Source organism: Herpailurus yagouaroundi, unplaced genomic scaffold (assembly GCF_014898765.1).
Source record: "Herpailurus yagouaroundi ecotype Mexico unplaced genomic scaffold, PumYag 216, whole genome shotgun sequence".
NCBI lineage: Eukaryota > Metazoa > Chordata > Mammalia > Carnivora > Felidae > Herpailurus > Herpailurus yagouaroundi.
In genome coordinates, this window is record NW_024412447.1 from 5,838,249 (window position 1) to 5,852,594 (window position 14,346).

Below are 14,346 nucleotides of genomic sequence, written 5' to 3' on the forward strand. Positions count from 1 at the left end.
TTTTATTTTATTTTATTTTATTTTATTTTATTTTATTTTATTTTATTTTATTTTATTTTATAGAAAGAAAGAGCTAGCACGAGGGAGAGGGGCAGAGGCGGGGGGAGAGAGAAAATCCCAAGCAGGCTCCATGCTTAGCATGGAGCCCGACACTGGCTCAATCCCACGACCCTGGGATTGTGACCTGAGCTGAAGTTGGACACTCAACTGATGAACCCCCGGGGTCCTTTTTTTTTTTTTTTTTTTGACGTTTTGTAGATGTTTAATTAAATTTGTATTGATTCGGATTTTGCAATTTCTTTTCCATATTGCACAGCCAGCGATAGCTTTTCCCTGTTTCAAATGTTTTCTTAGTCTTTGAAAAGCCTCAGCACAAAGGCCCTGTGCTTACATGACTTGGTAGGTGGGGGGAGCACCCCCACCCTGATGCCTCCTTTCCGGACTTGGAGATGCCCCCGGGGACGATGCGACCTCTGCCCGGCCGCCACTCGCTGCCTGCCCTTGGTCAGAGAAAGCGGGCCCACTCCTGCACTGCCAGGGACCAGCCTCAACGCCTCCCCCATTGGGGCTATGGAGGGGGCAGGCGTCCACTCTCTCCCCACTCCCTGGGGCTCCTCCAGTTGGACCCTACAGAGCCAGGCAGAGGTTTGGCCGAGGGGCAGTGGGTCGCCGGTGGGCGGAGACCCTCCCTAACATTCCTGGCCTCCTCCAAGCCTCTGAACTGTCTTAGAGATTGAGACTTTACAAGAGAAAAGGTTAATGCCTGACCTTGGGGAGAGCCCCGCTCTTGCCCTGCCCTTCCTTCGTGGATTGCACCCCTGCCCTTTGCTTCCCGTGGCTCCCTCTCTGCCGGTCTCCCGTGTGCCTGTCCCCCACCTGGAAGGCGCCTTCCGCCTTTTGCGCCACCCAACGCTGACTGTGTCCACAAGATTCTCGGGAGGCCTCGAGCCACATCCCGCCCCGAGCCTCGGTCTCTTCCTGTGATGAAGCAGGAGCACAGAGTGCGGGTGAGCATGAGAGAGGGTGCCTGTCTCTCGCGTCACTGGGCGGCCAGGCGGTGCCTCAGGACAGTGTGACACACGTGCAGCCAAGTTGAAGGCAGGAAGTACCACCCAGGGAAGAGACCGGTGCACGACGGAGACCACGGAGAACACACACACACACACACCGAGCTCAGGTGGTCAGGTGGGGCGGGGTTTACTCGCAGCGAGGTTGGAGAAGACAGATGCACAAGCGCCAGTCCCTTGCGGTGCCTCAGTCCCCCATGGGCTGCCCGCACCCCACTTCCTGCTGCAGCGGAAGGGCCCCAACCCATCCCGTGTAGGGTCTGAAATACAGACGGCCGCGGGCCAGCCTGAGGGCCACTGACCCACACGCTCGAGCAGAACGAAGGAACACACACTGGGTCTGAAATAGGTAAAGGCACCCCCATGCGAGGCAATCATCCCTTCACAGCCTGCGGGGGCTCCCTACCTCCTGAGAAAGAAGGGTTCCAGGCCAGGGTCCATCCTTATGTGACCAAGCAGGGACCAAATGGCTGCATTTCCCAGCACAGCTCGTTAAGTGGCATCTGTTATTTTACCTCCAGGCTTTCTCCCCTTTCCCTCCGGGGGCCATACCTCCACTCACCATTATTTCGCAGGCTGTGAATCCCTGACCCGCCCCATCCACCCATACGCTAAGGGGGCGGGGTATCCTGCAGAGCAGATCACCGTTCCCACCCATCTCGGGACACTTAACCCTCTGGTGTTTCAGGGTATCCACCTATAATGTGGAGCCCCACGCCACATTCGTGGGCCGTGGACCTCCTCTTCGAACAGTGGCTGCCCCTCCCCTCACAACCTGTGCCATTTTACGGGATTGTTACCTTGTGGCAATGGAGACAAGTGGCAGCTACATCCCCGGTCTCCATGGCTCCGTCCATATCATGAAGCTCCAAGATCTTAATGTCCCCGTGGTGCAACTTTTAACTTCTTCTTAACTAAGAATTAGCTCAGAGGTAATTGCTTAAATCGCACCGATGAAAATCAATACGGAGTAAATTAAACGAAAAGCAAAATTTATCCTGAACGTGTTCCTTGTCGCCTTTGAATAATGCGATGACAAAGCAACTATTTTACCTCCCAGGCTTGAAGTCTTTGTTCTTGGACATCTCGAACGGAGATGTAATTATAGGGCCCATTTATCAAAAAGATTAAGGAAATCGGGGAATGGGAATTGGTTTGCAACAGTTTTGCGGAAATTAGATCAACGTGACTCTCGGGTCTGCGTTTTTCATGCCGTGTCTGGAAAGTTTCTCCAATTGCACCGTTTTCTGGCTTCCCTCCCAGCCCCACAAATCAACAATCTCACACAAGGTTGATACAGAGGGAGTGTCGGAGCCGAGCGCAGGAGGCCAAAGAAAGGCCCTGCGTCCCGTCCTAACATGGAAGCCTGGGCCTCTCCACACTGGCGGGAGAAAGACTTGTTTTTCTCAACCCTCGTTGCCAAGGATACGGCATCCAATCCTCCGGATCTGAATGAAAGAGCCTGGTTTCCGGGGTTTTTTGTGCATTTCATAATTTAGAATGCGTTTGGCTTTCATTTGCAACCTGGCCTGCCAGCCCATCTCCCCACAGCTCTGCAAAGCTAACCCGTAATGAACATGAATAAATCAAACTTTCTCCACTCCAGCTGCCTCCTGGGGACGAATTTGGGGTGTTGGGAGGATCAGAGGATTCTCCTGGTTGGGGGTTCTCGAGACCCACCCTGGGAGCGGCACCCAGGGAACTTGTACAAAATGCACGCTATTGATCTCTGCTCACAGGGAGAGGCCCGGGTGGGTTTTGCAGAAGTTCCCTGATTGTTGTGGTGCACACTTTGCTCAGGAACCTGGAGTCCACGCCCTCCCTTCTGGTGAGGCGACTGAGGCCCCGAGAGGGGAAGAAAGGTCTCCAGGAACAGCCCCGAAGGTCATTAGCAGCAGCCCCGGCAGTGCCACGGCGATGGGAGCAGAGGCCCCTCTCCTGGCTCTGCTACTTGCCACCTGTGTGACCTTGGGCAAGTTACTGGATGACTCTGTGGTCAACTTCCTTGGCTATAAAATGGGGAGAGTAACAGACTGTCCTCTTGCTGGGTTACAGGAGATAATACACATATATGCCGGCACGTAGTGTCCAGTATTAACTTTTACCATGTGTGTTTGTTGGTCCTGCATCATAATGAAGAAAGTGGGGCCTTGGAGATGCCTCCCTGCCTCAGCTGGCCGTTCCAGATGTTTCCAGGGACGGTCATTTCCTGGTCCAACCCTGGCCCGGCCTGCCCTCTGGGGAGCACTGAGCCATGCTAGGTACCCTAAGGGCCCTGGGCACACAGGCCTCCCCACCTACTGGCTTCTGGGCACATCTCCAGGCTCCATCTTTGGCTGTGTCATCTTTGCACCCAGAGCCCCGTTCTATACCTCTCTGAAAACTCTGGGAAATTGTTCCCCATCTCGAAGCTGTATTCGTTTCCTGTAGCTTCTGTAACAAAGTGTCGCAAACTGGGGGGCGAGCGGGCTTATAAAAGCGAAACTGCATCCTCTCACAGGTCTAGAGACTAGGAGTCCCAAGTCAAGGTATCAGCAGGGTTGGTTCCTTCTGGCAGCTCTGAGGGAGAATACATTCCAGGCCTCTGGCTTCTGGAGGTTGCTGGCGATCCTTGGTATTCCTTGAAGGAGCATCACTTCAGGTCCCGGCTCTTTTCCCCCACATGCCTGTGTCTTCTCTTGTTTCTTATAAGGACACTTGTCATTGCATTTAGGGCTCACTCTGTTAATCCAGGATGCTCTCATCTCGAGATCCTTCACTTAGTTACATCTGCAAAGATCCCTTTTCTAAAGAAGGTCATATTCCCAGGTTATGGTGGGGGGGGCGTGGTTAAAACTTAGGTATATCTTTTGGGGGCCACAATTCACTCCACAATTTCTGCATTTCCTTGATTCTAAGATTCTGTTTCCTCCCATATTTTAATGTTCCTGAAATCTGCATGTATCTCACGACCAATGATCATCTCTGATGCAGTATTTTGCCCCCTGCCCCAAGCTGTTATTAAATCAGTGGTGGTTGTATCTTCTTATCCACAATGACTTGATGAGGGAAGGTAGGTAGTTCAAGGCTGTGGTCAAAGGAACCCACGGATCTTCCAGGCTGGTGACTCTTCTTGCTGGAGGCTGGCCCTGTCCCCTCTCCCTCTGCCACCTGCTAGCAAACATGGGGCACCCAGGTTGAGTCTCAGAGGGCTCTGGCCCAGACCTCTCCTTTGGCGAGGCCAGCCTAGCTTTCTCACCACCACTGGAGGGCTGTGGTTCTGTGACCTACACCCCACAACTGCAGCTCTCCAGGCCCAGAGAGGAGAGGATCAGCCTCTCCTTTGTTCATATCCAACCTTTCTCACCCCCCGGGGCTCATCCTGATCCTTTGAATGTCAGCTATAAATGTTACCTCTTCAGAGAGGACCACTCCGTCCCAGGCAGTGTCCCTTCCTTCGCCCCTTTTCATCCCACCCAGCACACACACATAGCTAATCCCTCTTGATCATGACAGTGGTAATCATTTTGTTACTTTTTTGCTTTATTTTGATCAGTCTTCCCCCCTAGACTCTCTAGCTCCATGATGGCAGTGCCCAAAACCCACTAATTCACTCCAATTTCCACATTTCCAATTGGCCACCCAAAGCACCTGGCAAGCGAGTGAAGGAACAAATGAACACGTGAATGAAGAATGAATGAACGAGTGGGTGAATGACTTCAATCCACAAAACACCCCCAGGAGAGATTTTTACAGCCCAAGACACTGAGCTCAGCGAGTTACGTCCGGATGCAGGGAACACGCAATAAGTGAGGCTCCAAAGTCCTTTATTAGCAACAGACAAGTGTCATTAGATACAGTTTGCTGTCGAGTCAGAGCTGGCCCCTGGTGCACAGAGGGTCCCCATCAGGAGCAGCTCAGGCTGGGCACCCTGACACTCAGCCCTGCTCCTCAGGGTCCAGCCTGGGGATCCTACAAAGGGAGGGGTAAGACCCCCAGCGTGAGAGTCTCCTCGCAGACCTCCCCCTGCAGGGAGCTGGACTGACCCAGGACCCCCAGTGCTGTGCTCTGGGACATGCTGCTCCCAGCTGGTGACTGAGGACTCCAGGCCTCCCCAACAGCCTTGCCAAGACCCTACGATGCTCCACCCCACAGCCCCTCCCTCATTCTTGCCTTCCCTCAGTGTTCACCCTACATCGTGGGCTTAGGGGACCCCAGTTTTTCCCACAAGTGTTTCTCCTAATAAAATTCTAACACGGGTCTTAGCACCCAATCTCGGGGGTGCAGAGGGAGTCCTATCTGCTTGTGAGGGGACCTGCAGGGATGAAGCTCCAAAACAGTCACTGTCCTGGGCAGTGGGGACAAAGAAGGGGGTCCCCAGCTGGAGCCCCATGAGGCTGCCAATGTGCTGGCAATTGGGTTGGGGGCACTGAAAGGGAGAAGCTTGAACTCGAGCAGTTTCGACTGCAGGCATTCCAACTCAAACCGGCAGAAGCGAAAAATGAAAGGCTCATGTATTAACCGAAAGTCCGGGGAGGTCTCCCTCCCGACCAGGGAGGGTGCAGGGTTCCGGCCTGCGGGGCGACTTCCCTGGCGCGCGGTCGTCCAAACGCCAACTTCCGGCTCAGCCAGTCTACGGGAAAGCCCACATGGAACGCTGTTTCTGATTGGCTCAGCTTGGGTCACATGCCCAACGTTGACCAATCACTTTGGCCAGGGAAATCAAGTGTTCTGATTGGCTAGGTCTGGACACGTGTCTGGGGCCTTGGCCCAGGGAGAAAAGCGCTGTTCCGCGTGGGAACGTGTGGAACGTTTACAGCTACTGTAAGAGGGGAGCTGAAGGGTGACCGCCAAGGGCAGTGTGCGCCCCACCTCGGGAAGCTGGGCAGAGAGGAGCCCCGGGGCCCACGGGGGCATCCTTTACTCAAAGTACGGGCTCACCCAGGAACAGGACCAGAGACATTCCCGTACATCCCAGAACTTTCCGGGGCCTCGTCGGTCTTATCTCCAAGGTCAGTGGGAAAACTGAAAGTGACGAGGATTGGCGTGGGGCAGACTGCTGCGGAGACAGGCCTCGTCTTGAGGAAACGGGACGGGTGTATGAGGTCAGCTTTAAGAAGGAAAGGAAAGAGGCTGAGCCCAGGGTCTGGGCAGCAAGGGGAGGGAGGGGGGTGGCCAGGAGTTTGAGCCAAGAACTCCCAGCGTGCATGCTTTGTGCACAAATGTCCACCGAGAAGATCCCGTGAAGCAAGTAAATAAATAAACAAGGAACAGAGGTCTGGCCAGCCAGGTTAATCTTGATAAATGGGTCTGTTCCCTCAGTCCCTTTTCCCCTCGGAATCCACAACCACCTTTGATGCCTTTCACAGCTGGGCCCAGATATTTCCTGGTTTGGGACAATAGGGCATTTGGATTTTTTTAATGGCAGAATCTGGAAGCTAATTAGGCCATTACTCTTCAAAGATTTAATTTGCTTTGATGGGCCCATCTATAATCATATTTCCAAACAGCTTCTATTTAATTACTGCACAAAATGAATGAGGTCCTTGAGCAATTTGTGTCTGATAAACTCACCTCCTGTTTTAGTTCCAGAGACAAAGACAAGGCGGGGGGGAACAGATGGAGGGGGTGGGGGTAGGGGCTGACACCTCATGTGGCCATTGTCTCCCCCCCACCCCCCCCCCCCTCCCCCCCCCCCCCCCCCCCCCCCCGGGGGGGGCCCCCCGCGGGGGGGGGGGGGGGTCGGGGCTGACACCTCATGTGGCCATTGTCTCCCCACCTCCCGCCCGCCCCCGCCCCCGCCCCACCAGGAGAAGTGTTGTAGGGATCTTGTCTCAGAGCGCTGATACCACAGCAGGAGGGACGCCGGTGGGAAAGGTGAGGCCCCACTTCCCTCTGGAAGGGGATCATCAGAGGTCCGGGGATAGAAGTCCCAAGAGGGCAGGGATTTTATCTAGCTTCTTTATATATATAAAGTTCATGTATTTATTTTGAGAGAGACAGTGTGTGTGTGCATGTGTGCATGAGGGGGCGGGGCAGAGAAAGAGGGAGAGAGAATCTCAAGCAGGCTCCGCACTGTCCGCACAGAGCCCAACTCCGTACTCGGTCTCACAAACCGTGAGATCATAGTCTGAGCTGAAGTCAGGAGTTGGACGCTCAACCAACTGAGCCACCCAGGCGCCCCATCGTCTGGCTTCTGTACTGCCATAGCCCAGTGCCTGAACAGGGCTGGACAGCAAGAGGTGCTCGTAACTTAGCTCACTGCTAAGTGGGTGCATTGGGTGGACTTGACTGAAGTCTGTGTTCTTACTCCCTAAGGGGTGGGACAAAGGTGTTCACTGCCATGCTGGCCTTCTGCCATCTGATCACCTGTCACCTAAGGAGTCTGTCATGTAGCCACCAGGGCACCTGTTGTCAAACCACCCAGCCTTCATCCTCCCTTTTTCTGGGGATGGCACCCTCAGTTGGTTATGAGGGACCTCCTTTCTCCCTATCCTCCTTCTTGGTGGGTATTATAAGTCGAGTGGTCTCCCCCTCCCTAAATTGGTATGTGAAAGTCCTAACCCCCAGTACTTGAGCATGTGACCTTATTTGGGAATAGAGTCATTGCAGATGTCATCAGTTAGGGTGAGGTCATACTGGAGTAGCTGGGCCCTTAATCCAGTAAGGCTGGTGTCCCTGTAAAAGGGGGAAAATCAGACAGAGACACACAAACTCAGAGAGGCCACCACATAAAGACTAGAGTGATATTACCACAAGGCAGGAAACCACCAGAAGCTGGGAGGGAGGCCGGGAATGGGCCTCCCCCAGTGCTTGCAGAGGGAAGATGGTCCTGCCGATGCCTTGCATGTCAGCCTCCAGAACTATGATACAGTACATTTCTGATGTGTAGGTCACTCAGTTTGTGGTATTCAAAACATTTTTTTCTAAGTTTATTTAGAGAGAGAGAGAGTGAGTGGGCAGGAGAGGGGCAGAGAGAAAGAATCTCAAGCAGGTCCCATGCTGTCAGCACAGAGCCCGATGCAGGGCTTGGACTCACAGACCACGAGATCATGACCTGAGCTGAGACCGGGAGTCTGATGCTTAACCAACTGAGCCACCCAGGCTCCCCTGTGGTATTTTTTTTTTTTATTTTTTTTTTATTTTTGGGACAGAGAGAGACAGAGCATGAACGGGGGAGGGGCAGAGAGAGAGGGAGACACAGAATCGGAAACAGGCTCCAGGCTCTGAGCCATCAGCCCAGAGCCCGACGCGGGGCTCGAACTCACGGACCGCGAGATCGTGACCTGGCTGAAGTCGGACGCTTAACCGACTGCGCCACCCAGGCGCCCCTTTTTTTTAAGTAAGCTCTACATCCAATATGAGACTCGCGCTCTCAACCCTGAGATCAAGAGGCACATGTTCTACTGACTGAGCCAGCCAGGTGCCCCCAGTTTGTCGTATTTTTAATGGCAGCCATCATGGACTAGTACTGTGGGAGCATCAGTCACAACACCCCTACTTGCTCTGGCCCTGATGCTGATGTGATACCACATCCCTGAAATTCGAATCCCATAGTTATGGTGAGGCCTGCCATACTCCACCCACCGGCTGATTTTCCTGTGGGGAACCCCCCTCCGGCTTCCCTTTCAACTCTCAGCTGCCTCAAGCCCCCTAATAGTGAGTGAGGCTTACGGTATTCGGAACGTTTTTCTGTTGCTGGCAATCAGATGTTCCTGACTGATGCCAGAGCTACAGAGCTGCAAGGCAGATCCCCAGGCAGGGAGGGAACATCAGGGTTGCTCAGCATGGAATCACCCGCTCCTTCCTGCCCCGACCACACACATCGTTCGGCTAATCCGTATCATGTGTTTGGTTCAGGGATGCTGCCGTGAATAAGGCAGCAGGAAGAGAGATGATTAAATAAGCAATTATAGTACATCTGGGTGGGTGTTCTGACAGGGCTCTGTGGGTGCACAGATGAGGGGCACGTAACTTGGGGTGGGTAGGGTGGCTGGTTGCTAATGAGGAGGGAGCAGTGATGCCAGGGGAAGGAGAGAATGGAGCTAGGGTGACCAGCTGTCCTGGTTTGCTGGGACTGTCCCAGTTCAGCATTGAAAGCCCTGAGACCTGGGAAGCCCCATGATACCAGGAAACCTGGAGTATTGGTTCCCCCCAAGATGGGGCACCCAGGGGATTGTGAGTGGCTGGAGCAGAGGATGTAGGACAAAGGACAGAAATTGAGAAGGGACAGGATCGTCAGGAGACTTGCTGTCCACGGAGGAAGGTACGGATCTTAGCAAAAAGAAAGGGATAATCTAGGGACACCTTATGCCAGAGCAGGACGTGCCAAGATCTGTGACTTTTCCAAGGGGCTCCTCTGGCTGCTGTGTGAAGAATGGAGTGTGGGGGTTTATGGGGGCAGACAGACCACCCTCGCACAGGTGCACTGCGGGGAGGGCCCCGGGTGGCCATGGAGGTGATTCAGGCAGTGATTCTAAGCCTTTTTGGGGAGAGTGGTGGCAACAGACCCACTGTGAGACCCTGATGAGAGTCCTGGATGCTCTTCCCCACGGGATGCACGTGGCTATATGCACTCACGTGCTCTTTCTCTCTCTCTCTCTCTCTCTCTCTCTCTCTCTCTCACACACACACACACACACACACACACACACACCGTTGCAAATGGTTTTGGAGATTTTACAGACGCCTAAGACCCACCGTGGAGCCAAGATTCTGAACCCTCCATTAGAGCTCTGGGTGGTCACATACTGTGTTGGCATTTGCCATTTCTTTGACAATCCTGTGTCACATCTCTCCTTCCAGTACCTGCCTCCCACCCTGAGGGCCAAAGACACTGGACAACCCCCCCCCCCCAACTCTCCTCCCCTGCTCAGCAAGAGCAGAGGAAGACCACTAGGCTCATCCATCTGGCTCCTAGGTCTCATCAGCCCCAGGCTGTGGGACAGTGCCTTATCTCGGGCTTCTGTCCTGATGGGCCCTCTCCCAGGCTGTCACGGTCGTCTTTGCTTCCTTGGGCCTGCTGGTATAACAAGTAGGTGGTGGGCCCAGGGTTCGAACTTGGGTAGGTCTGACTCGCAGCACATTGCACTTCTGAATATCTCAGTGCCTGCAACGTATGTGTGTGCACTGTGTGTAAGATCGAGAGAGGGGAGGGCCATGCCCAGCACTCTCCTTTTTATTTGAAGATGATATTACAGATGAAGGAACAGCCTGCACATGACTGAAATACAAATGGGTAAGCAATTTTGTTCCACTCCAAACTCCACGGACGAAATCGTGCCTGATGCATTATGACGGATTCTTGGGGGCAACGCAGCAGAAGTGCTCTGTCTTCTCCAAGGGGAAGTCCCAGTCTTTGACTTTACCATCCAGCATCACGGCCCCCAGGAAAGAAAGCGCATACCAGGCATACATGTGATGATGCTGTCTCCAGGAAGCAGGAACCACTAGGAAAACAAATAATAAATAACATGATTCAAGAAGGAAGAGCGTTTCCCTGCCTTCTCTTTAACCCATGGGGACAGTGATACTGATGGGGTTTTAAGGTATCTGGGAAGGAGACACAATGTTTGGAGCTCCTGGGGAGGTAGGTATTGATGGGATGTTGGTATAGGCTACAGGCGCCCGTTGCTTATCACTTGGGGGGGGGTCTGAAAATGAATGTGAACTATAAATTCCACCAGTAGAAACTTCCTAAGGTAGGACTTTAAAGCACTTGGAATTTTCACAGCCAGCAGCCAGAGGTCTGGCCTTGGTCGACAAAGGGCTCAGTGTGGAGCAGACGGGCCCTGTCTGTGCCGTAACATTGCCACCACCTCCGATTCAGACCCACACACCGAGATGAGACACGGCTGTCCTGGCCCCGTCCCTTAGCCTTTAAGCCACGCCACTGGCCACCATCAAGTGCCCGAGACTTTCCAGGGACCCTCTGGCTCGCGCTTCGCTGACCTAAGCAATGCTGTTGGCCCAGACCCTGGCCCGGCTGCCCCGCTCTCGTTCTTGCCGCCTACAGTTCATGAATCGGGAAACAAAGGCATCGATCCAGCCCACGTGGTCACCGAGGACACAGTGTTTCGGGGCGTAGATGGAGGAGAAACAACTTCAGCCACAGGTCATGGTGGAGGGAGACCCCAGCCAAGGCGGGCACTGCCTGTCCAGCCTGGAACGATCCCAGGAAAGAAACCGACTCTGCTGGAGCCACTGGCCTGGGGGTCTCTGCCAGGCTGTCCCGGGCAGGGGTCTGATCTCACCAGACCTCTTACTCCCTGCTGTTCACGTCACCCACCTCCCTGGGCTGTTGTGGGGGGTTAAAAGATAGATTCTTGGGGGCACCTGGGGCTGCTGACAGCTTGGAACCTGGAGTCTGCTTCAGATTCTGTGTCTCCCTCTCTCTGTGCCCCTCTTCCACTTATGCTCTGTCTCCGTCTCTCAAAAATGAATAAACGTTAAAAAAATTAAAAAAAAAAAAGATATATTCTTTAACTCAGGTCACCATAACAGAATACCACAGACTTGAGAGGCTTGAACAACAGAGATCTATTCTGTCACAGCCTGGAGGCCGGAAGTCCAAGATCAAGGTGTGAAGAGGATTGGTTCCTGCTGAGGCCTCTCTCAGTGGCCAATAGACAAACGTCTTCTCCCTTTGTCCTCATACGGTCTCTGTGTGTCTGTGTCCTGATCTCATCTTATAAGGACACCAACCAGAATGGATTAGAGCCCACCTTAATGACTCTATTTTAACTTAATCACCTCTTTAAAGACCCTGTCTTTGGGGCACCTGGGTGGCTCAGTAGACTCAGCTTCTGACTTCCACTCGGGTCATGATCTCACGGTTTGTGGGTTTGAGCCCCACATCAGGTTTTATGCTGACAGTACAGAGCCTGCTTGGGATTTTCTCTCTCCCCCTCTCTCTCTCTGCCCCTCTGCCACTTGTGTGCACGTACTCTCTCTCTCTCTCTCAAAATAAATAAATTTGAAAAAATAAATAAAGACCCTGTCTTCAAATACAGTCACATTCTGAGGTCCTGGGGGGTTAGGGCCTTGACATACACATTTGGGGGGGGGTGCATAATGCAGTCCATATCAAATGAAATGCTGCATAGAGACTGCTGGACACGTTGAAGGTGTTTGGTAAGCAGGAGGAGGCGTGATTCCCACCTTTAGGGCAGCTGAGAAGGCAGACAGAGACAGAGTACAGGAAACACTGCAGAGTTCTGGCATCTTTCCTCAGTCTGCCCTTCTTTCCACCAGGAAGCCGTCCCGGGCTTCATAGTTCATTCTTCCAGAGAGGAGGTAGTTCAGTGTGTGGCCTTGTGCAAACCTGGATCTCCCTAGAGCTTCTGATGATGGACTCATGCATGGGGCCTTGCGGCAGGAATCCCAGGCCCGCTCCCCTACGGCCAGTGCCGATCGTGGGATGTCAGCGGAACCTCCAGCCCGTGACGGGGTCATGGTGTCACGGTGTCACGACCTGCCTCTGCGCTCCTTCCCGTGTTTGAGTCCACTGGGTCATGGGGCAGGGAGGCAACCCAATTTCTGCCCCTCTGACTTTCTTTTCCCTGACCTGAACCTGTTGGCAAGATTTCCTCCCCGCATGCCCCCAGAGCACCTCAGGATTGTTTAGCCAGGAATGACCTGGCCCCAAAAGCAGCGGGCAGGCTCTCTGGGCTCCATTCAGGGCCCAGCAGCCCAAGAGAAGGGTCAGAAGAGGGAGATTTCCTTACAAAGCAAGAAGATTTCATAGCATCTCCTGGCCGTCTCTCTGGTGGCCTCCCCTTCTCCCCACAGATTTAAAAATCTGGCCAAGCCCAAGACAGGCTTTTCTAAGCTGGTTGTGTCAAGAGGGGGGTCCTCTTGGTCTGCACTGGCCCATCTTCCCACCACACATGGATGTCCTTTCTTCCCTGAAACTTTGACACATCATATCCATTGGAAGATAGTTTCCAAAACCGTCAGCAAATTGGTGATAATCTTCTGCACCAAAAATACAACTGAGGCTCTTGTTTTGTTTTTTTACATTTAAAAGTTGGATTGCAGTAGACTTCCCCCCCTGGAGGCCTGTGTGTATGGAAACAATTGTTTCGAGTCCAGACGGTTTGACTTGATGCATTTTACAGGGGCGCCGTAGCCTGTGTCTGTTCATTATGCACCGAGCTGAGTTCTTGCCCCGACTAAGCAACACTTTGAATAACGGAATTTCTGCTTTTTCCTGGCCTGCCTGGTGGATCTCAAAAGCTATAAGCGGCATTTGGGGTGAAGCTTCAGGACCCGGATTGCTCAGAATGGAGCAAAGGCCACCCTCCTCCTCCAAATCTCTCCTTCCCCGAATCATGAGATTTCTCCCGAGGAGCGTTCGTGTCAAGTTGCCTACCCATCAAAGCTCCTTTCTTCTTTCCCTTGGAAATCTGATGAGATCAAAGTGTCAGCTTTCACCAGCAACAGCCTGAAGGAAGTGAGAAGGCAGATGGGCCTCGCCCACCTCCGCGGCCCGAGCCATGCTGCCAACGCCTTTTGAAGGAAATGCTAGACTTTTCCCCCATGCACCTGGCTCCCCTGCAGATTCATAAATGGCAGTGCCTACAAGAAGTGGATGGGCTCCTCAAAGAATTCAAAATAGAGCTACCATATGATGCAGTAATTCCACTTCTGGGTATTTACCCAAAACACTTGAAAGCAGGGTCTCAAAGAGAAATTTTTTACACCCATATGCATAGCAACATCATTCACAAGAGCCAAAAGGTGGGAGCCACCCACACGTCCATCACCAGATGAGCGGATAAACAGAATGTGGTCCATCCGCGCAATGGAATAGTATTCGGCCTTAAAAAGGAAGGAGATGCGGTCACGTGCCACAACATGGGTGAACCTTGAGGACGTTGTGCTGTGAAATAAGCCAGTTACAGAAAGGCAGATTCTGCATGATTCCACTTACATGAGGTCCCTGGAGGAGTCAAATGTAGACGGAAAGTAGACAGAAGCCAGCAGTTTATGCTCTGGCTCCCACTGTCATTGGCCACAGGGCTGTTCTCTTGGTGCTCAGCACATGTGGATCTGTCCCACCCAAGTGTGAACCAAGAGCAAGCCCACACAGAGCTGGAGGTACTCAGGCCCAGCTGCCTCCCACGTGACATGCACTGTGTGGCATGAGGTTTCGAGGGGTCCCCACTGCACTGGCTCCCACCTCGGTTATGTGTGCAGTGAAGGTTCTGATGTTGCGTGTGTGGGATGGCAGGATGGGTGGGGGAACCTGTGAAGGTGGCAGTTCCCCAGCCGTGGCTAAGTGGGAAAGGGAGATCGG

The 14,346-nt window shown here is 53.2% G+C and overlaps 1 long non-coding RNA gene across 1 annotated transcript in view; it reads left to right on the forward strand.

Annotated features, from left to right (window-relative positions):
- The window catches only part of LOC121017840 (uncharacterized), a 15,402-nt gene extending 13,332 nt beyond the window's left edge, over positions 1 to 2,070 (forward strand). Inside the window, exon 4 of the long non-coding RNA XR_005784914.1 lies at positions 355 to 2,070. This is a non-coding gene — a long non-coding RNA (uncharacterized LOC121017840). The remainder of the gene's footprint in view (positions 1 to 354) is intronic.
- Positions 2,071 to 14,346: the final 12,276 nt, after the last annotated feature.